Raw genomic sequence first — 21,299 nt, forward strand, 5'->3', positions numbered from 1 at the left:
AGGAAAGGAAAGGAAAGGAAAGGAAAGGAAAGGAAAGGAAAGGAAAGAAAAACAACTCAGGAGCATTATGAAGAATACTGAGAGGTTGTCATCATCTCGAGTTGAAATGACACTCCTGACAGTTGCTTTAACACACACTGCCAGCTACTGCTTTCAAGAGTCATATAATTTACAATGTTTGTACTTACTCAGGAATAGGGGGAGGAAGGAAGGTCATCAACAAGTTAAAAGTCGATAAATTCAGAAAAATACCAGCCAAACAAGATTACTCACAGTCACTTACCCAGGCTGCAATCTTTGTTCAGAGAGATGCTTCAGGGCTCAGAGGTTAAAGCCAGAGCTTTACAGGAAGGAACAACTTTGCCCAAGTCCCAGAATTGTTCCTCTTCTCTCACCTCCAATGTCCTTCAGAGCTAAAGTGGACTTCTAGTGAGGGGCCTTGTGCATTTAGGTCACAAAATGCTGGCAGAAGGGTGAGGTTATGGATGCTGTGAAATAACATGAGAAAAGGAATCAAATCTTATTGACGATCTTATGGGCCTTTTCCTACCTACCTGATCCTATGATGACAGCTGTCAGCTGTGACTGTGGCAACCCTCCTCAGGTGGGCCTGTATGCTTCCCCCACACCACCTGCACCTTACCACTGCCCAATCAGCCAGGGCTTATCTCCCTGATCCCACACCCTGCAGCTCCTTTGGCTCTTGTTCCTCAGTGTGCTGTCCTGCTGCTTCTGCTCCCAGCAGGTAGTGAAGCCCCCTGTGCCCGGCCCTGCTAGAGAAGGGTGAGCTTGTTCCCCCAGTGTGGTTTATTATGACTCTTTTGTTTGTGCCTTTCCTCCAGTTTCCTGAGTTGGTCTCCTACCCTGCAGGAGAACAGACAATGATGAGTTTGCCTTTGAAAACTGAAAAGAGCAGATGTTAAACCAGATTCCTCTCGGTGTTGTTGTGAGAGGTACCAGAAGGAATTCTGGGGAAGCATAGATCTAGAAAAAGCTGGGCACTGTGAATTGCCACCCTGGGCACAGCTGGGTAGCAGAAATTCAAGGACTGTTTGCTTTGCCCTGAGCCTCCAAGAGCAGATTTTAGATGTGTTCTGGGAAACCTCTTCTTGTGATGGAAATTAGTTTTTGTTTCTTGCTTGATCTCCAAAGAAGAGCTGGCTTCTACCCCTCAGGCTCACAGCTAAGACTGAAAGTTGATGTGATAATTTTGCTTCAGTTGTTGTTCCTCTTTTAACAGGGAAAAAATCTCAGCTCTTGCCCCCCAGATGTCTGTTTCTTCCTGGAAGGCTTTTTAAATCTATATTTTAGCATTTGCAGTTCTGGAGCCTGACTGTGAACGCGGTCACTACTATGATTAAGTATGGTTTTACCTCTTTTAAATTTGCTGGAGCTGGCTGGGCTTTCAAATGGCAGTTCCTGAAGCAAGGTACCTAGCAACATGCACTTTGTTATATTCTCACTCTAGGAAATTCACATTGTGATGTACTGATGTCTGGTAATTAGCGTGTGTGTATAAATGTCGGTTCAATTTTCTTTGTGATCCAAGGTTTTCAAATGAACTGCATCATCTTGTCCTTTCCTATGATAATAAATACTTGTCTATTAAAACACCTCCCCTCACCCCCCACCCTCCCCAACTCCATTATCTTTGTGGTACCTTTGTGGCTACCTGAAGAGGCAAGTATCCCCAGTATCACTCCAGCCTGTTTGTGAAGGCAATGCATAGGAAGATGTTCATGTTTCCTGTAAAGCCCATTATTTTTATATTAGGCTGTTCATGCATGCTGCTTGCCATAAGATCTCAAGCCATATTATTTAGTAATGTCCACACAGTGGTATCTGTACAGAACTTTACCTTGCCCAGGGCTTCTAGTGGGTCTGTGGCAGAAGTGGCCTTCGGCACCTTTAGCAAGTGGTAACTGGATCTGCTTCTGCTGCTGGTGGACCCGGTGATCCTGGTTTTGGTATCACTTGCTAGAGATGAAGTGATCTATAACCAACGTATGGGGCAAAAGTAGGGATCCCAGGGGTTTCTGCTATTCCTCATCAGCCTCTTCTGCTGCAAACTTCCTGCAAGCTTCCTAAAAATGCCTGGGATAACTTGTCACTGGGAGTTAAGGCAGGAAATAAAAGTATTAAGAGCACATGAAGCCAGTATGTCAATTGTTTGTCACACAAGACTTGAAAAATCTTTGATGAGAAAACTTGTTTCACTGGAGATCTAGCCAGAAAAAGGAATCATCAACTGCCATGTAAAAATCAAGTTTTTTTACATAGTGCTCGTTTATATTTTAAACCATTTTAAACTAAATAAACCTCAGGTGAAAAATTTTCTATAAGAAACTTAAAATCATATTTTATAATTTCCTATTGTGGACACCTTGTTTTCTGCTTGAAAAAGGTTTTTGTGTCTAGGACTCTCTTGCTGTTCTAAGCAAAGAGCTTGTGTTTCTTTCATTAGGACACAGACATTGAAGAGCCATAATTTTTCTCCCTGTCTGTCCTCTGAGTGCCTGTGTTAAGGCTTCCTATCAGGTTGCTGTGGCCTGAACCCACCTGTGGGTTCATGTCACCAACTTCATCACTCCCAGTTTAAAGATTTTCTTCACTGAGACAGCACGCCCACAAAGAAATGAACTAATCCCTGCTGTAGATGCACCTTGTTCCTCCTCTGCCTTTCTTGTCCCCTGTAAAATTGCTGCCTCTGCAGTCTGTGCAACCAGGCATTTGCCCCAGTTCCCTCCCATGGATGGACAATTCTAAAGGCTTGAGAGACACAACAGTTTGGCTATATTTATTTTGAAACATTCAAACTTGCTTTTAATGCCTTTGCTAATGAGCCTGCTGGCCTAGTATGATCTTCTATAAGCTTCTTCTTTTACTTCTTTGGGGAGCACTTTGTAAAATAATGTAGGCCCCAAGAAAAGGTTTTGAAATGTAAAATGCTGAAGCAATATGAAGAAAGGGTTGCAAAACTACTGGTGCTTTGCTAGGCCCAATGAATCATAGAATGGTTTGGTTGGAATGGACCTTAAAGACCATCTAATTCCAACCCCCTGTGCCATAGGCAGGGACACCTCCCACTAGATCAGGTTGCTCAAAGCCCCATCCAATGTGTCCCTGATTGTTCATGGGAAGATTGCCAGATCTTTTATTACTTGATTTAAAGCCCATTGAAACAAATATCAATGAGTTCTAAATAGGGACTTAAAAATCCTTATAAAACTTTTCTGGGATTATGGGATTGGAGAAGAGGAATCACCTTGCCATGAGTGTCAGCAGGCTTCAGATACTTCATTTTAACCAATACATGCTACAGTAATTCCCTTGGTTAATGTGTTTTGAGTCCTTTTGGAGGAGAGGATGCTGCAGCAATATCCCATCATCATATGAAGTTTAAAACTGAAATCCTATCTCTGCTGATAGTGGTGAAACATAAGTGAAGATTTACTTTCCATTTTAATGTATCTTACTGGTTTGCCAATCATTAAATTTTAGTAAGAAGAAAGCAGTGGTTTAAAGTAATAATAAGTAGTTCTAGAAGCAGTGTTGTTGGTGTAGTCTTCAACCTCTTGAGTAAATGGGGAAGTCTAAAAGGTTAGCACTGACTGTAAATCTTAAAACCTTGCCTAGCATCTTAAATGATCAATCTCCAAATGACAGTCCAGTTTAGAAAGGGGTCTCAGTAGAGAAGAATGGGTTCAAGGAACTTGGCGACACTACTGAGAAGGCAGAAAAAGTGTTTCCAGAAAGATGAATGTCACCTGGAAGAATTAGGAGTTTTTGATTTTTATTTTTAAGTTCCAAATAAGCATGTTTGTTAGTGCAAGCTGCGACAACATTAAGGTGGCAAGAAGCCCATGAGGAATAAATAGAAATGATGCTGTGAGCATGCAATCAGGCTATGAGTCACTAGCATTCCTTTGCTACTCACATCATAATGGGAGCAGAACATCTGGGCAGTGTAGTTCTTAAAAGGGCTGAGCATCTGCCAGATCAGGCAAGGGAAAAAAAAAAAAAAGGATTTTCATGAGTCCTTCTAAACCAGGCATGAATTGTTCCCTGTGCTCTGAATCAAAGATGAAGCAACATCATTCTTTAGTTCCATGACATTTTAGAAAGCATGATTCCCCATTATTCCTTCTTGAAAATGTGTGTATATACGTATGGTTATATGTATATAAGCATAAAAGCCTCATTTGAAATATGTCTCTCATAGATCCAAATAAGAGGGGCAGACCTTTTCTAAGTTTGCAGGAACTAGCAGAATTAGATCACAAATTTGGTTCAAGATCTTATATGAAATTGGATCACATTTTGGCACTTGTTGCAGTTACCACCCTTCCATGATGCCTTGCAAGTCAGAATAAATACACACTTAACGGACCCATCTGGGACTTTCTGCTCAAAGTCAAACCCAGATACCCTTCAGTGGTACCACCAAGTTAAAATCTCCCTTCCCAGACTGGATAATCAGATATATATATATATATATATATATATTCAGTTTCTGGAGACTGAGAAATGAAATCCAAACCAGGTGCAAGGAAATTCTCTGCTCATTAGCAGCTTCACTTGCTGTCATGGTCTATTTAACTGCTATTCCCCCTCAGTAAATCACAGCTTGCTGAGAACACTACAGGTACAGATTTGTAGTGAAAATGAAGAGCTCGTTTAAGTAGCCACAGTCAATGAAAGTAAGTATGGGTCATGTGAAATTGAGAGGGTGTGTGGCAATCAATAAGCTGGTGTCTGGATAAGGCCACTTGGTCTATTCTACCCAGATTTGGAACTGCCTGTATTTTGGCACAGGATCTTTTCTAAAGACAGACAAAGGTTTAGCTGTTTTTGAATATTTTTAGGTAGAAGTCTTGCAAGCACTTGTGCTATTTCCCATCCTTCGCATTACTTGAGGTGACCTTCCCTTAATGATCCCCACTTCTCCATGTGACTGGTGGGACCTTGCACTTTCTGGTCTCTTCTTCCTATTTGTTTTGTCTCCTGGTGAGGCTGAGCTAGTCATCCTAGGAACAAAGCCATGAGGGGGAGGAGGGTGCATTTTTCCTTTACCATGATTAATGGACAGTATGCTTGGAGCTAATAAGTGAGATGAGTCTTTAAAACAACATTCATCAAAGGAAAGCTTGTTGGTTGCTAATTTATGAGGGAGAGTGATTACCCTCCCTCTGTGGGCTGTTAATCCAGACCTGACTCACTGACTAAAATTGTTTAAACCATAATATTCCTGAAGTATTACATTTCAGATTGAGGCTTAAAGGGCCAGGAGCATAACTGGCTGACACCGTTATGCATGTGTCCTCATCTATCTTGAGGGAATACTGTGGCAGCAGGAGCAAACCCCAGAAGCTCCGGTGATAGAGCATGTCTCTCTGGTTCTTCCAATAACCCCAGTGCTGTCCCCCACCTCCCTCTTGCCACGTGTGTTGCACATGAAAGCCACATGCTTTGCAAAGAGGCAGTACGCTTAGGAAGTTGGTAATTTGAATAAAGACACTGAAAAGAGATCCTTTTCAGTGGTGTCTTCTGAGTGGCTTGGTCAGGTAAGCTTTCATAAGGCACACCAGCTGTCTGCAGGCAGAATTGGAGTGATTCTCACAGCTACACTCCTACCCAAACTGTGTAACTAAATGGTTTGCCCAGCAAGAGGAAGTTGTTCTCAGTGGGAGGATCTCCTCCCGAGCCCGAGGAGACTTTGGCCTGCAAACCTTGCTTCCTTAAAGAGTTCCCTTGCCTCCAGCAAACGCCCACACAGGAAGACTGCCTGAGACAGACCCTCCCATGGAAAGCTCTTCTACTTTATGTGGAAACTAAAAATCATCTAAAAATGAATCAGTTACTTAGCAGTCTAGTAGAGGACTAATCATCTCTGAGCACAGCCACTTAAGTAGGAAGAGATACACCCACTCCAAGCTGGTGCAGCTGAGCCCCCTGAGCATCTCCACTGGAGGCAGTGAATTGCCTCTGCTGCCTGAGGGGTGGGGACGGCACTAAGAAATACACAGTCGTGCACAGGAATGTGCGTGGTATATGCCTGGGACCTTGGCAGGGACCGTACAAAGACTTGCTTTTATAAACCCAGCTCCAGTGTTTCTATTCTGGTTGTCCCAGTTGAATGTCTGGGCACTTGTCCCAGGAGGAGAGAGCTGGAAAGCAAGCAGCAAGGAGGATCTGTGCCGGTTCGGGGAACGGGCTCCTCGGCCCTGCCGCACAGCCAGTTCTCAGCCTTTCGTTCCCCGTGCGCGGACGGTCCGGGATGCCCGCCGCGGGGCGCCGCCGCTCGTCCCGGAGCGCCGCGGCCGGGCCACCAGGTGTCACCTCTGCGCCGCTCCGCTGCTGCCTCGGGGCCTGGCAGGAGCTCGCCTGTGGGCTGCGATGGTGGGGGAACCACCCCAAAAGTGAGCTGAACAGACCACGCCTGTTAACTCATCCCATTTCTGGAGCTCTCGGACCGAATGCATCTCCCACAGAATTTGCAGGTTCCTTGCTCCACGCTCTTCATTTGTTGGTTTCCTGCTTCCCTGTTTCCCAGGCTCTGATCCAGACACTTCTCCAAAACTGGGTTGAATCAGGTGCTGAGATGTGTGCAATCCTGACTTCCTTCTGGAAGTTTCCATCCAGCCTCAAAGGCAGCATCTTGGATAGCATCAGGAGTTCCTGTTTGCTGCCTGGCCTGGCCTGTTCAACTGAGCATAGCCTGCAGTGCAGGCACAGAGAGCTGGAGGCAAATTATTGACTTCCACTCTCTGTCATGGTTTCCCCCTATATTTGTATAATGTTTAGCAAGCAGTTGTTAGAACTGCCTATATCCTAGTAATTCTGTCAACTTGGAGACAATTTTGGATTGGATATGCAGTTGCTAAAATACAAACAGATATTAAAACAGTCAAAGAAAAATACAGGCTTTGGAGAATGATCAGAAAGATTATTATTATTTTTTTTTGAGTCTTTCTCAGGTTTCCACAAATTGCTTAACAAAAGTTAAAGATCTGAAAATGACACCAAAACTGCTATGAGTTATATGTTTGGGTTTCTTGATAGCCTGTGAATGGAAGCCTGCTGTAACCCAGTTCTGCAATTAATAATGTGATTTTAACTTTCACTCCATGTCAGAAAAGCACTTAATGTCTTAATACTTCCTCTTGACAGTGCTCCCAAATTGACCCTGTGATCTGCTTCTACCTCATCAGAAAAGATTGGTGCAAAACAGTGGAGGGTATTTGTTTTCTGTTTGCCTCTTCGGGCCGAAGGTGACAGCGTGCACCTTCCTTTCGCTGTGCTCCTGAGGCAGAACCACTTCTGCTTCCCGAATGCATGGCTTTGCAGCGAGCAATTCTGTTCTTGCTTCTCTTCCTCCAGCAGCAGCTGAAGTTGCTCAGGGCCTTTAATTAGGTACAAACTATCTGAAGTTAACCACCACATGGGTAAGTATGGACCCCAGAAATCACACTTCAGTGTTTTCTGGGCCTGACTGTTATAGACTTGGACTGGGAACACGACCCCAGTCCAGTCTGCTCCTAGTCATTTATGAATCCTAAAGGCTGGAGCAGTCTCATTAAGAGTCCACTCAGCCTTCTGCAATCGGTTAGTCAAGTAACATCATCTTTATGGTGGAGATTTTTTAACTGGTAAAGTCATACCTCAGGCTATGACGAAATTCTTTTAATGGATGCATTTCTTAGAAAAATAAACACACCAAAAAGTGCAAAATTCATTAGAGAAATAAAATCCTCTCTTAAATAAAATGGGAGAAAAAGAAAAGAAAAACTAAGTGGCTTGCTTGTACAATGTGGTATTTTTTTTTTAAGTCTGAATAGAAATTTGTCATTAATGACAGAAGAAAGTGTATCCTAAACTGTTGTGTACACTCTTCTTTGCCGTTGGTTATATTTGCAGGCTGCAGCATCCTATGTGCGTGACAAAATCAATGTGTTGTACAAACAGTTTTTCAGGGTTATTGCACTTCACAGACTGATCTTGTCCAGAGCTTCAGAAATATCTTTACTGACACCTCCTCAAGCTGAGTTCTAGATCTTGGCAATCCAGTCTCCTGTGAGCTGAGATAGGAGTTTCCAGTATATGCAGCATTAAAAACGGATACATGCCAATTGCTGAGAAGCAGCACTTGTTTTGTTCCCGTGTCAAGCATTGTCGGCACGTTCTCTGCGACTCGGCTGCATGACAGCTGGGAACCAGCTAACTGCTCCTATTTGTCAAACATGTCACTCAGCAAAAATAAAAACAGCTGAGAAAGCTCTGGCTTCTGGGAAGCCGGCAGATACCATCTCTGCATGTCAGAGCCGTGACTGTGTCGGGGAACGACATTATCACTGCACCTTGGCATTGTGCACAGGGCTCGCACCAGCCCGCTCCCACAGCGCGCAAAACCCTCGGTGAAGGCAGAGCCACGCAGGTGCTGGGCAGCCCTGCACTGCTCAAGTTGCTCCTGCACCCATCCCGCTTCAGAGATGTCAGAGATGGAGCCTGACAGTGCAGACAGAGCGTGCTCTCACCAAGAAGGGGCATGGTGTCATTCGTCTTCAGACTGATGGAAAGGGGCATTGAATGCAGAAAGTCTCAAGACATTGCTGCCAGTCTGCATGATAGAAGAGGGAGAGAAGGAAGACTTCTCTTACTGTCTTAATGCCTGAAGAATCCCAGAATTTATTTTTAAAAGGGTTGTGTAGAATTATATATATATATGTATATATATATATATATATAAAATGTGAGCATAGTGTGGTGTGGGACTGTGTTGGCTACCTGGAGGACAGCTGGGGCTTGGGATGGTGGCAAGAGGCGGACCTTTGAGCTCATACTCCCATGTGGACTGATTCTCGCTCTTTGCCTTCAGCAAATCACTTTGTTTTTCCACTCTCCCCTTTCTGTAAAGTGAGGTTAACGATAGCAATTTTTGTGCTTCACAGGAGTGCTGGGTACAAATTAACATTTGCCAAATAATGAGACATAAAATACGTGATATTAATGCGGAATAAAATTGCTGCAGAGGAAATGCATTTTTTAAATTGTTGAGATCTCAGGAGTGAAATAGCTGGGCATGATGGGTCTAGACTGAGGAATAAGAATTAGATCTCAGAAACATTTGGGAGTTCATGTAGTCTGGACTGGAATGCCTTTGGCTAAAGCAGTAAGAGTGTGGGGTTGTCTTCAGGGTACAAAAAAATGTAAATTATTTCACTGGAAATAGAAAGGAAATCCTCAAGTTAATGGGATCCTTAGGTAAAGGATCCCAGCAATGAGTGCTTTTTTTGTCTTCCTTTTTGAGTTGGCAAGTTTAATATTAAACCTCATGATTTTAAGATAAAAAGTCATAGTAGCAGACAAAGGTGATCTCCCTTCATCTCTGCCCCCCAGCCATAATGTGGAAAGCCTTGTCCAATTTTTATAACAATGCCAGCACTAAGGAAGATAAAAGAGGAATTTGTATTGTTGGACTAGATTGTGTGTTTGTCAATAATTCCAAAGTAGTTCCTGAATTAGTCTATTACTAATAATCTATTTTCACCATAACTGGGAGGACAAGAAGTTCTAGCAGGCAGTGCATGAGACATACAGGAGAAACTGATTAAAACAAAGCCAGAAATATCATCATACTAGAGTTGTGAGTCAGATCCTGACCTTTCAAATAAGCACTGCAGCGAGACAGCTCATGCGGCTGGGACTCTGGTGACCCAGGTGACACTAACTGGACAGCTTGGCATGGCAAGCTTTTAACAGAGGGGGCAACTGGGAAGGTCACACAGTGACACCTGCATGGAGGAGGCACGAGGGGCTTTGGGGAAGGTTCTCCTGGCCCAGGGCCTGCCTCCTGCCAGGAGGCTCGCTATCCAGCTCCGAGACTGGCACTAGACCCTGCGGGTCCTCCTGTGGGGCTGGGGACCAGTGCCCTCCCCAGCCAGCCCTGGCTTGAGACTGGTCCATGCCTCCGGAGTGCTCGGTAGCAGTCCTACGGGGAAGAGCAGCCCGGGTCAGGCCAGTGCCAGGCACTGCGAGGGGCAGGATGTGTCCAGAGCCTGTCCCCTGTTCCAGCAACAAGTAGCAGAGGCATGCCACGGCAAAGTGTGCATTTGGTATTATCAAAATGCTGCTAATGCCCGTTTGGGTTCTCCTCCTAATTTTGGCTCAGGATCCAGACTTTCACCGAAGTCAGAACTGACTAGTCTGGCGTATGACTCAGGCCATAGGCAGCACAAACTACCAGCCCCTCAGCAAGCAAGGATGTAACCTAAGCCTAACCCTCAGCCTGTGTTTGTCTCAAACTTGTGCCTCTCTTTCATCTCTTTGTGTTTCGTGCCAGCCGTCACCACCAAAGTGCCCGACAGGAGCCAGGGCCAGTGTGTGCTGGGGGTTTTGCCATGCATGCCCTGCCAGGTCCCGCAGCCCCAGAGCAATGCAGCGAGCTCTGCTCCCGGTGCTGCGGCAGACGGGGAAGGAGATTCCAAGCATGTTAATCAGCTGAGCTGGTGACCTTATCCCTTCTGCTGCAGGAAAACATTTTCTATTGCTCCCTCTTAACAACGACGCACCACCTCCCTTGTTCAGTCACAGAGGCAGAGAAGAAAGCTCCATCTTCGCCATGAGCAGAGATCCGTGGGGTCCTGTACATGCTGTGCCGAGGCCTCATTCAGGGAAACTTTGTGGCGCTCGAGTCCCAGCTGCCGCTGCGGGATGCCGTGGGCGCGGGAGAGCTGCCAGCTCCGGCAGCCCTGGCTCTGGCCCCGGGCCCCGGGTGCTGCCCCAGCGTGACGCCCAGGCAGTGGAGGGGGACGCGCCAGCACGGCTGACCCAGCCTCCTGGGGAGTCGCTCGCCTGCCCGCCAGCAGCCCTGGCACGCGAAGAGGGCGAGAGTTTCCACGCCTTGGACCCAGGGCCCAAAGCTGTGTTATCCGTCGCCTCGTCTTCCTGTTCCCCTGGGAGCTGGGCAGAGAGCCGCCTGGCTTACGCACACAAAGCCTTTAAAACACACAGACAGCTGCTGGCAGGAAAACAGCGTTTGTCTGTATTAATTCACTGATAAAAAGCTAAGTCTTTTCTAAGGTCATGGGCAGCGGAGTTGTCATGTCACATCCTGCTGTTTATTCCTCCGCAGCAGCCCTTCACTTTCCGAACATGCAGAGCAGCAATGTCTTTCCAATAGATTAGCTCTGCTCACATCACTGCTTGGTAGCAGCAACAACCAGCAGGCCACACTCTGGCAGCAGGAGCACGAAGAGCAGCAGCACGTGATAAAATGGCGAGGTGGTACCCGGGCAGCCCGTGGTGCTTTGCTCCCCCTGGACTGGGGGAGTTGCTGCCTGTGCAGCTCAGCAGTCAGCAAAACCTAATCAAAAGCTAGGAGATGGAAAGAATAATTAGAAAATTGTCTTGATATTTAGTTTCCAAGCCCAGAGTTACTCACCTTGCCTGGAGTCTGTGGATGTTTGACAGGGATCATGAGTGTTTCATGGGATCATGAGCACATTTTTCTCCCTCCCAGGCAGAAAATAGCCAGATAAAACAAGCAAAAGATACCACTTGTGTTGATTCATGAGGAAACAATTTCCCTTCTATTTTAGCACCATACCAGCAGGAAACTGGAGGGCATATGCCACAGGGGCATAGAAAATGACACTAGGTACAGATTTTCTGGGTGTCAGATAATTCCTTGATGGCCCTAAAATCTGTAAGTAGGTTTACACTGAACAATATGATGTAGATTAAAGTGGCGTGTTATCTACACCACTGGAAAATGGGATGGGAAGGGTAGGGAACAGGAAGGGAAGTGAATCCCCTTGGTGCTCCCTGCTGTCAGCTGTGCTGGGATTTGTGCATGAGATTTCTCCAGGTTTGTATCCGCACCTTGCAAGTGGCTCTGATTTTGAGCCACTCAAGTTTCAGTCCCCACATCTTGAAGCACTTAAGAGTTTTAATAGCTGAGATTTCACTTTGCAACTAAAAGCCTTATTTGCTACCTGTATAATTGCCTATTATCTGCTTCTCAAAGTCACAAAGTGGTTTCTTCCTCCTGTGAATCTTTCTGTAATACCTCACTCCTCTGTCAGTGACAAGGCAGTTTGACAACTCCGTCTTCTCAGAGCATAGCTGCTGTACTCTGAGAATTCAATGGCATTTGGTTATGTTGTGGCAGCTGAAGCCACCCTTTTTGCCTCTGCTTGCCTCAGTAATTACCCCAATAAATGATGTGCAATGCTCAGAAAGGTGCTATGTATTGCTATGTATTTAAAGTGCTGGTTCTGAACTCATGAAAATTCAGCCCTTTGGGTTGAAGGCTCCCACCAGCTCCCATTCATGGAGACAAAGCCTTGTGTTTTCTGGGACTCCTGGTTGAGTCTGGAGTCTGTGGCTCTGGCTTTTAACAGCAGCTGCTCAAATAACCCTGTTCTGTGTTTTGTAAATATTCAGGAAGAAGACAAAAGGTTGTCTAAAAAAACTGAGCAATTTTGCTTTCTCTGAGAATTAAGTAGCTGCTAAACTGCTTTTCCAACAATTTTCCAACAGCTCCAAAATACTTTTCTCCCGTTATGATCTGTTGTCATTATTTCTGAGCTGCTGTGTGGCCAGGAGCATGATGATGCAGCGAGTTAGACCACCCATTTCCTGTTTTCTCCAGCGTTGGGGCCGTACTATTTTGAGTAGAGTGTAGCAGAATGTGTTGCTTTGGTCGTAAGAGTGGAGATAGCACAGGGAAAGGTAGCAGAGAACTATTCAAACTAATCCAACATTAAAGATGTTGATCTGCATTTTAAAAAAATCAATATAATTGTAGGTTGGTATTTGTTTCCTTGTTTCTGCTATGGTTTTGCTTCAGTAGTGAAACAGCTTGCAAACAGAGGTGCGAATTTAACAATTTATTACGCTCCATTGCCTACTGCCCTAAAAGACAATAAAAAATGCTGAGAATATCTTGTTTCTAGCAGCCCTCAAAGGAAATCATATATGGTCTGCAGTCTTGAAGGACATTCTGATGAATACACAGATTAGCTCTCCTGCAGTAACCCTCAATTTTGAAGTTTGAAGTTATGGTCATCAGTCTCTGTGAGCAGTAACTAAGAGAGCAGTAAAAGCAAAATGTGCTCAGACAGAGAAAAAAAATAATGATAAAGTTAGGTTAGAAGGCAAGAAGCATTCATGGCTAAGCTTGAAGGGAACTACCAAAGGATCTGCACTCCCCATCACCAGTAGTTTCCTCCTCCCTTTCCGCACCCTGTCCAGGATGTTCATGCCACTAACAATGCCCACTTGGTCATTGTTGTGAGCTTCTTGCGTATTTTTATAGATTTTTCAAGAAAGCTTTTATTCTTTCTCCTAGGTTGTGAAGAAATGGACAGTCCTTTTTTACAGTTCATGGATGAAACACACAGGAGCTGGGATAGGTTTTTTTTGGGCATTTTAGTGACATGAATATTCAGGCTATCCTGGGACATTCACTGGAAATCTCTTTTCTACCAAAGTTCTGAGCTTCCTAAGAACCCAGAAAGAGTTTACTAGCAGCAACTCAAAAAATGCTTTCATAGCCTTTGAAGAGCCACCTTGTATCCCCTTTTATGCTCGATACTTGTCAGAGCGTTTAGATGAGTATTAATTGCTGAGCCCTGTAGGAAATGGGGGTGTTATGATGTGGTCTATAAAGGAAGATCTCACATATTTCAAAGCACTTGAGAAACAGACAAACAAACCCAGATAACAACATCAAAGCTGACATTGTATTCTTCTGATATACAGCATTTGGTAGAGGAAGAAGATTTCATAATATAGTTGTGTTTCTGAAAGAGAATAAAATACCACTTTGTGAACATTTCTGAGCTGCAAGAGCTGCACTGTTCACAGCCCCCAAGCTCAGTCATCAATCAAAACTTTGGGAGACCAGTTCCAGCAGTCTGATGGGCAAGAGCAGAGAGCAATGAGGAATTACACCTGGGCCAGAGAGGGTAAGCTGGTTCAGCGGGCATTTGCCAGGTGTGTGGGAGGGGAGGAATTTGCAAATGGTTGCCAGGACTGGAGTTGACATTATCTTGAAATAACTTTAAAGTTCTTTGAAGTACAATTACACTTAACAGCTTTTCATTTTAATGCATTGATTTCTCAAAAGGAGGTATGAGCTAACATGGAGAAAAACTAGTGTTTTAGCTAGATTTGAAGTTTTGTCTCTTTATTGTCTATCTCCAGACCAGACCAGGGTCTCCATGATAACATCCAGTAGTGAGAGCTACAGATTGAGTCCCAGGTTTTATTAGAAAACTGGATATTTTGGGGAAAAAATAATAAAAAAAATAGCCTAACAAGTTTGAAGAGCAACCAGTAGAAAGACTCCGTCATGACCTGGCAGCTCATCTCCAGAAAGCAACTGTGTATTGATAGTGTTCATTAAATAAACATTATCCAGCTCTGGTGAAGAAGAAGCAGAAGTCCTGATGGAGAGATAGTACTGGATTACATAGATGAAGACTATCATGAAACAGACACATAAGCAGCATGGATTCATATAGCACGAGAAGTCTACTCTGGCATTACTGATTGCTGCGTCTTTGGCTGTGCAGTCCTAGCAAGCGCTCCACCAAGGCAGTTTTCCTGTGGGTGCAATTGCAGATGAGTCTGGAATAGCTTGGAGCCGGGGGTGAATGCAGTGCTCTGAAGCTGTGATGCTTTGCTGCAGGAAGCTAAGGACTGCTGGTAAGCCACAACTGACCGATAGCCACTCCCGGAGCACAGAGGGCTCTCTGTGTAGCAGATCAGCTGCCAGAAGGTCTGTGGCATCTGGTTCCGAAGCAAAGATAAACTAATATTTTTAAGCCGTAGAATTGTATTTATTTTGCTCTTTCTATTGCCCAAACATTCACTCATCACTCCCTTTCTTTTTGAAGTCTTCTTTTCAAGCTCTTTTTCAGTGTGTAGGATCCCAATCATATACTAAACAGAAAAGAAAGGAAATCACTTGCTGAGCAGCCTTGCAGAAGAATCTCGTGATCTAAGGTGCTCGTCCAGCTTGCAGCGGTAAGGGAAGTACCCAGGTGCCTCTGTGGGCCAATTCCATCACTTTATTGCAGTCCTGATGGTTGACTGAAGCAGAAAACTCTGGCTGGCAAGAGTAGGAGAGGTGAAGAGCTGCAGCTGCCTTGGAAGCTACCTGCAGGTTTAGAATATCTTTTCTGACAATGAGCTTCTCACACACGGAGAAGTTGTCAATTCACAATCACTTCAAATGCAGGCAAAGCAGAATATCAGCCGGTCTTTGTTCACAGCCCCATGCAACTGTAACAGCCATTTCTGCACCTTTTCTTTTTTGAAATAAACAAATACTAGTTCCTGAATCAGAACGGGAGAGCTTAGACTGTAAAAATAAGCAGATGGCAATAGCCCAGAGATTTATCTGTGCCCTCATATGAGGTCTCCAATGTTGACAAGAGATGACTATTTCATTACAGAAGGATTTTAGGGTTCAATTCCATAAATCAGTTTAGGCTGGTCTGAGTCAGACTTCCCTCCATCTCAGCAAGCCACATCAGTGACCAGAGTAACTTTTTTTTTCTTTTTTTTTTCTTTTTTTTTTTTTTTTTTCACTTAGATTATACCCTGTTCATTAGCACAAATGAACTGAATGGAAAGAGGAAAATTGCTCCCCAGGCCCTGCATTTGGCAGTGAATTTCCTATATAAAAAGGAAATGCCTGTCTCTTCAGCTTTAATTGTTCATATTCTTAAGCAAACAAAGAGAACATAGTAAAGAGAGGTTCACGGTATTCTTCCTCTGAAGCCATTCATGTGCCTCTGGGAAAGATTTGGCTTCTGTGCTTGCCAAGCTAATCACTGAAACAGAAAACACAGAACATTAATGTGCATTTTAATCCCAGGCACTGCATAGTCACACACACAAAAAAAAAAAAAAAAAAAAGAGAGAGAGAAAGTTTGAAAGATAAATCTACCTGATACCCACGGCCACTTGACACTAAACACCTCGGACTAGAGAGAGAAAAGCAGAAGGGACATTTCTCATTTTAGTACCAGCAAGGACAGGAATAAAAACTGGAAGAAGAATGGATAGGACTCAAGTTCCAGGTTGGACAAGCCCCAAATACCCAAATTAATCCATCATCCGGTGTAATTAAGCATCACTGACATGAGCAGTGGGTTGCCAGAGCGGCCAGATGAACAGACGATGTGGCAGGCTTTGCACAGGTCTCAGTGTTAGCCTTGGCTCTGCTTGAACCGTGGATAGCATAAAGCTTACCAAAGGCTTTGAAATCCTGCTCCACGTTTCCTCTTGGAAAAAGCCTTCATTAGCATCTGTATCTGAATCCTGACATGGCGTGGCTCTCCCTTGCTTTGACATAAAATATTCCGTAGCTGTGGGTTAGGTGTTTGCAGGCATGCACCGTGCAATGCAGCGCACGGCAGGGAAGGTCAGGTTGGAGTGTGGGGCAGCCTCCCCTCCCCAGCCCCTGCGTGTTTCACCCATGCCCCGGGCAGTTTCCCTGGAAATACGGCATGTGCCATGAGCAGCAGCAGAGCTGACTCGACTCTTCTGGTGAGCAGCTTGCAAACTGTTGCAGAAGCAAGAGTTTCCTAAGTTTTGTTCTCACATCTAGAAAAGGAGGAACCCTATAGGACTGATTTAGATCAGTCCCTCAAGTTAGAAAGAGAGATGGAAGCAGGAAATCAGCATTCCTGTGACATCTTTTTGTATCGAGGTTACTCAGCCTCAAACAAGACTAGCAGCCTCTCATTTGCCCAGCACAACACCCAGCAGTTGAGCAAAGCCCCCCCAAAATCCAGAGGAAGATCAGAGAGTTTTGAGAACAATTTTTAAGCTTCATTTGACATTTCCCTGGAGATAACAAATCTGCAGGTGCTGCATGCAGGATCATGCCCACAGTGTCCATCCAGGCTTGAGTGGCCAGGGGCTGGGGTTTGATCCCCAGGACACTCAGGTGTCACTGCAGGCACCCGTGGAGCCGCATGGCCCCAGCTCATGTCAACAGCCCTGGGCAAACTGAGACCGTGTCGGGAACTGGAGATCAGCAGCTGCTTCACCCCTGAAAGGTGGAGAAGCCTCAGCAGTTCTTCTGAGATGAAAGCACTGCGAACAGGTAACAGGCAGTAAACCTTCATGTATTTTCCTTCTGCTTTGCATTTGTTCCACAGTTGTGGTTCCGGAAGATTTAAGATTAACTCCACAGAAGCAGTATTTGAGTTTCCATTTGAGTAAGTTGTAGAATCTACTGCAGATAAAAGAGCCTAAATTTACACATGTAAACATGTTTTGCCCAGTAATTGAAACTTGGAACAGTCTTTACAGAGTATGCTGTCTGGCTACTCCATACAGCCACATGCTAGTTGGGTGGTTTGCCTATTTATTTGTTCCCTGGATTGTTTAGGACACTGGATGATTCTGCATCAGTAAGGAAAAAAAATGGAAAATTACTACTTTGACCACAAAGTATTACAGAAATCAGTCTCCAAATAGCTCTGGAAATCTTTCTGTATTGCTTGGACCAGGTCCAGAGGTCATTTTCCAGTGCTCTCATTTAGCTCCTTAGACCTGAGATTTTGAGGCTGTAATTTTCCCAAGCACTGCATTATGCAAACACACTCAAGCCCCTCGATTCTTTGCCTGCTTAAAGCTGTAGAGATGTGAGCGTGGTGCGGCATCGCTGTATGTCTGAAAGGCAGTATTTTTCAGCAGCTAAAAGCCAGCCCTTCAAGTAAATCCCAGCACTGCTCAGCAAACCTGAGGCTTTCCCTGACGTTGAAAAATGCCCCTCTTTGCTTTGATCAGTTAAGCCATTCCTTCTTTGCTGTACTCTCCTGGACTGCCCTGGAGAACATTGCGGCCTGCAGCCCTGCTGTCTGCCTGTGTCCTGCACACGCTCTCCTGCATCTTGCCCCGGAGCAGGCAAAGACTCCTGAATTCCTCGCTGCCAGGTTTTTCTGTCCCTGGGCTGGCCGGGCTGTCCTGGGCGCGCCGTCACACAACGGCTTCATTTCTTCAAGAGCCTTTGGTGAGAAATCCAGCACAAATCTTTCTGGGGACCCAATCTGGCTGTACGTAGTGGGTCCTCCTTGTGCACACTGCCTCCTTTAAGCAAGAATGTTTCTCCAAAACCAAGGCATCCAAACGTTTCCTCCAGTCAATCACCTTTCTCCACATGTGTGTTAATCTTGTTTTTCAGGCTGCCTGGAAGGGAAGGTGGATGTGCTGATCTGAGGTGACCAGGATTGCCCCTGGCTCTTGTTTTAGAAAGGATGCCACATTTGCCATTTTGTGTTCCCTTGGTGGTAAGACAGGTTTAATTTACAAGTTAAAAAGCACAATAATTAGTGTTTTTGTATTTGAGCACTTTAGACCTTCTGGGGAAGTACTGTTTGGAGTATGCTCTTCAGATTTCATTATTGTAACTTCATAACCTCTTTTGCCTGAATTAACTGAAAACTAAAAAATAGATGTGTCAGAGTGAGTGACTGACAAAAACAAATGTCCCTTTCTGGTTGTTTTTGCTTCTGCTGCCGCTCGTTTGCAGGCACAGAGAGCTGTACAACTCAGCCCCCCCCCGCTGAATTTCAGACCAGCAGGGGCTTTCAGCTGCCCGTTCTCCCCATGAGTTTGTGGCTGCTTCGGGCATCACCTCCTGTCCAAAGCCCTACTGAGCCACAGCTCCTTGCACAGCTGCCCACAGGTACACTTGTCACCATATTCAGGTACCCAGCTCAGGGGCCCGTGGGGTGCTTTTGCCCAAGCAGAGCTTGGAAGGACACTAATTGCTGCCAGCTTCTCCGTGGGACCATCCTTTGTAAGCTAATGCATTTCTTTCTTTGTCACCTCTCTTCCTTTTCTCAGAGCAGCACAAAGAGACAGAGACCTGAAAGGAGTGCACACTTGGCCACTCCAGCTCGAGCCTCATCTTCCTTCATTCCTCGCTTCCTCAGCATGCGAGTTATCCCAGCAAACCTATCACAACTTCAAATCAATCCAGGAGCAGAAATGATGAGCAAATGCAGGATGCCCTTGTTTAAAGGCAGGAAAATCTACAGCAAATGATAAGGTGCTACTGAAATTTTTCTCACCTTGTCAAATGCATCCAAATCCCAGTTAATCAATTTGACTTCCTAGATGATGAGTGGAGAGGTGTAAATGAGAGGTCTCTGCCGTGTCTCCCAGTCTCTAATGCTTTGAGAAGGGCTCAGGGTGGCAGGATTCCCGTTACAAAGTCTTGTCTGCAGAGTGTCAGCTCTCTGCCCTCAGATCCACAAGACACTTGTTGATAGGCTTGTTTTTAAGACTGAAAAGTGAACAAGTTTTGAACTTCTCATCAAAGGCAACACAACTCCATGTGAATGCAGAGAGAAGTGTGCTTCTAAATGCAGTTTCTGGATGGTCTCAGCTGGACTTGAGGGTCTCCTGCTTACGGTGTCTGTATTTTCACAGACAAAGAGCAATATGCACAGGTTGGTGCACCAAAGAGTAGGCTGCTTTCAGAGGTGAAGAAGCAAATGTGTGCAGTAACAGTATATGTACATGAGACATGAAAAATTGCTTATTTTCTCCATTCATTGACAAGTCATTTTTGTTAGCAGTGAGTTTTCAGTTAAGGAAAAGATAGTTTGGGTTTCTTTTTTCTGTCCTATATTCCAACACAGATTATGAAGAATGACCAGATTTAGCACCTACCAAAGAAGAAAACTTACCCTAAGGAGTGTTAAAGGCTTGGAGGCTTCTGGAGCCAAAAGTCTACCACAGCAAAGGAAACTGCATTCTTCAGAAATGTCAGGGTGGCTGCTCTTCCCAGAAGTGGGGCTGTTCCTGTGTGCTGCAGACTGCCCACCAGCGCAGTGAGCCGCGCTGGCGTACCAAGAGACTCCAACAGGACTTTGCTGTCTGCCAGTGTTATCTGCTGGATTCATACCACAATGGATATCATGTGGCCAGATGTCAGATGGGAACCGAACACACTGTCAGTGGCAGTCTGTGTGATTTTAAGGAGATAAAAAGGAAAAAAATAGAAAAAAGAAAAAAGAAAAAAAAAATAAGGCTCAAGATCCAGACCCAAGAGGACTAACTAAACAATACCCATCAGCTCAGGGAGAGGGAAGATTTACAATGTCATATTGGTTTTCTTTGTTCTGTCACCCAAATCTTTCAGCTGAAAATTCAAGGACTATCAAACCCATTTTAAAGCCTTTCTTTTCCAGCCACTCTGAAGTTCCATTATTAGTAGCTATTACGTACTTGCCATTTGTGTTTTGAATAATAAAGTCTAAATTGTAACAGTCCACAGAAAATCAAATGCAATTGCTATTGCATTGTTGGTCTTTTCTTGTTTTCTTTTTTCCCTTTTTTTTTTCTTTTTTTTTTTTTTCTTTTCCTATTGAAGCCCTTTTTATAAGACTTATCTCTCCACCCACTTGCTTATGATGAATGTAAGTGCTATTTAAAATATATGCTAATGGGAGATTTTAATCTGAAATAATGTGTATGAAAGCACTGTTCCCATTTATATGGACAGCTAATGCTGGATCATACTCTGACCCTGGGGAAACTGTGCCTGAATATCACTGGAAGTTAAATTACAGTTCCTGCCACCTGAATTTTAATTTGGCTTAAGACAGCAAATGAATTTAAAATTTGGTTATAGTTTCTGTTTTCAATTTGAAATATCGGTTGTTTAGATATCTGACATTTTTATCCCAGGTAGCCAAAGCCTCCAGACAGCTCCGTCTGGAGGGAGGCGTGAAGTCCCCGCTTTGTGAGTTGAGCTCAGATGGAATAGTAATTTGAAGAGAAGTGGTCTGGTGCAGAAGATCTTGTCCTGCAGTTCAGAATTTGTTAATTCCATCCCTGGCTATGCTGCTGTCACCTTATGTAAACCTGAACTGGCTTTTTAAATGCAAGTCTCATGAGAGAGAAGGGGTGAGTGACCTATGTGCTGCCCGTCTGTATACATTAAAAGGTGAATGTAGGTACCATGCATGGTGATAAATATTTCAGGGAATTGCCTATGCCATCCGTGCCTCAAAATATGACAATGATAACAGAGCAGACATCAATATTTGAGGGCAAAAGGAGTCTTCCTGAAGCTGGTAAGTTACAATGCCTCTGTACCTGTGTATCATTAATTCATTGGTCTAGAGGGCATCTAGCCCTCCAGGAGACACAATGACCTTCTGGCATTTAAAAGTAAGACACCAGAAGGAAAAATATTTAATGTCTTTAACATCTTCAGTCTGCAAAGTCTGCACAGAGACAGGCAGGTGACTTGAATTTTG

At 44.5% G+C, this 21,299-nt stretch overlaps 1 long non-coding RNA gene across 1 annotated transcript; it reads left to right on the plus strand.

Moving 5' to 3' along the window:
• Positions 1-300: 300 nt before the first annotated feature.
• On the plus strand, positions 301-20,325 carry LOC118167236. The gene is made up of 4 exons (XR_004751039.1): positions 301-783; positions 18,209-18,314; positions 18,557-18,712; positions 18,874-20,325. It is a non-coding gene; the product is annotated as an uncharacterized LOC118167236 (long non-coding RNA).
• Positions 20,326-21,299: the final 974 nt, after the last annotated feature.

Source organism: Oxyura jamaicensis, chromosome 4, assembly GCF_011077185.1.
Source record: "Oxyura jamaicensis isolate SHBP4307 breed ruddy duck chromosome 4, BPBGC_Ojam_1.0, whole genome shotgun sequence".
Taxonomy (NCBI): Eukaryota; Metazoa; Chordata; class Aves; order Anseriformes; family Anatidae; genus Oxyura; species Oxyura jamaicensis.